Source organism: Geospiza fortis, unplaced genomic scaffold (genome assembly GCF_000277835.1).
Source record: "Geospiza fortis unplaced genomic scaffold, GeoFor_1.0 scaffold2382, whole genome shotgun sequence".
Lineage (NCBI taxonomy): Eukaryota > Metazoa > Chordata > Aves > Passeriformes > Thraupidae > Geospiza > Geospiza fortis.
This window is the reverse complement of record NW_005054993.1, coordinates 26017-27712: the sequence shown is the minus strand read 5'-3', so window position 1 is coordinate 27712 and position 1696 is coordinate 26017. Positions and strand designations below refer to the sequence as shown.

Here is a 1696-nt window from a genome sequence, read left to right as displayed (position 1 = left end):
GTGAATGTCTGTTTGAATTTGGAAAGGTTGGGGAGAAATAGACTGGGTCCTAATGTGCCAGCCAAGGTATTTCTGAGGGGGTTGATGCTGGATTTTTTCAGGAGCAACACAAAGCCCTGCTTGGGTTACAGCAGCAATGACAAGGGCTAAGGCTTCCTCCATTACCTCCTCTTTTTCTGCTGCCATAAGAATGTCATCCATGTAATGATATAATAAAGCAGCAGGCATTTTTTGGCAAATGGGGCTGAGGACCCTTGCAACAAACCACTGGCAAATAGTAGGGCTGTTTTTCAGTCCTTGGGGTAAGACCACCCAGTGATATCTTTGCAAGGATGCTTGCAGGTTAGTGCTTGGAACAGAAAAGGCAAATTTAGGAGCATCATCAGGATGCAAATGAATGTCGAAAAAACAATCCTTTAAATCAATGACTGTCAAATGCCAATTTTGAGGAATCATGGTAGAAGAGGGGAGTCTCGGCTATAGGGCTCCCATGTCCTCCATTACAGCATTAATTTTACGGAGGTCTTGGAGCAAACGCCACTTGCCAGTTTGTTTTTTAATAACAAACACAGGTGAATTGCAAGGATTGGTGGAGGGGACTATATACCCCTTTTGAAGTTGTTCCTGGACAAGTTCAGTGAGTGTGCACAGTTTAATCAGTGGCAGGGCCATTGATCCACCCAGACAGGTATATCATATTTCCAGGTTAATTTCAGGGTGCTGCACACTTCAATGGCCCCCATTAAAAATCAGACTGAATTCTGAAACCCCACTGAGAAAGCAAATCACGTCTCCACAATACCATGAGTACAGATAAGACAAATGGCTTAATAGAGGCTATGTGGCCCTCCAGTCCCGTCACCTGAATGAGATGGTGACTTTCATTACTGCAACTGCTCCCCCCAATTCCATTGAGGGCTTGGGGTACCTCAGTGAAGGCCCAAGTGGGAGGCCATTTGGTATGAGAGATAACAGTCACATCAGCTCCAGTATCTAAAATACCAGTGATCGTTATCTGTTACCCCTGTAATGACAGGGTACATTTACAAGTAGGATGGTTATCAGAAATTGTCTGCACCCATAGTATTTGGGGGGTTCACATGGAACCAAATCCTCCCACCCTCTCTTTATGTTCCCCTGCAGTGGGTGTCGGATCATCTGGAAAGGGAATCAACCATGCAATACGGGTCCCTTGAGGGACAGTACAGGGTGGAAAAGGGGTACAAGCCATGATTTAAATTTCCCCAACAGAGTCTGAGTCTATATCTCCTGGGAGAACAAAAAGTCCTAAAAGGGAGGTTGAAGATCTCCCTTTAAGTAGGGCATTTTCTCAGGGTCCCAGTGGTCCAAAAATTCTTGTAAGGAGTAAGTGAACAGAAGAATCAAGCAATGTTACTGTGACTGATGTTGCCAAGTCCAGTCTGACACTGCCTGAAGTTGCTGGGAGAAGACTTGAGGACACCCTCCATGGGGTGCCTGCAGTGGCAGCATCTGCAGAGTTGGCATCTGCAGGGGCGGCTGAGGCATTTGTGTCTGAGCGCAGCGCCGTCCTGTGCTTCGGTTCTGCTTTCCCTGGATCAGGCAACCTTCAGAATGGCCTGCTCCCGGCTAGCTCAGTCGGTAGAGCATGGGACGCTTAATCCCAGGGTCGTGGGTTCGAGCCGCACGTTGGGCGCCACCTGCTGTGTTCCGTGGG

General features: G+C 47.6%; 1 non-coding gene across 1 annotated transcript; it reads left to right on the top strand.

Moving 5' to 3' along the window:
* The first annotated feature begins 1602 nt into the window (after positions 1–1602).
* TRNAK-CUU lies at positions 1603–1675 on the top strand. Its single transcript has one exon. It is a non-coding gene; the product is annotated as a tRNA-Lys (tRNA).
* Positions 1676–1696: the final 21 nt, after the last annotated feature.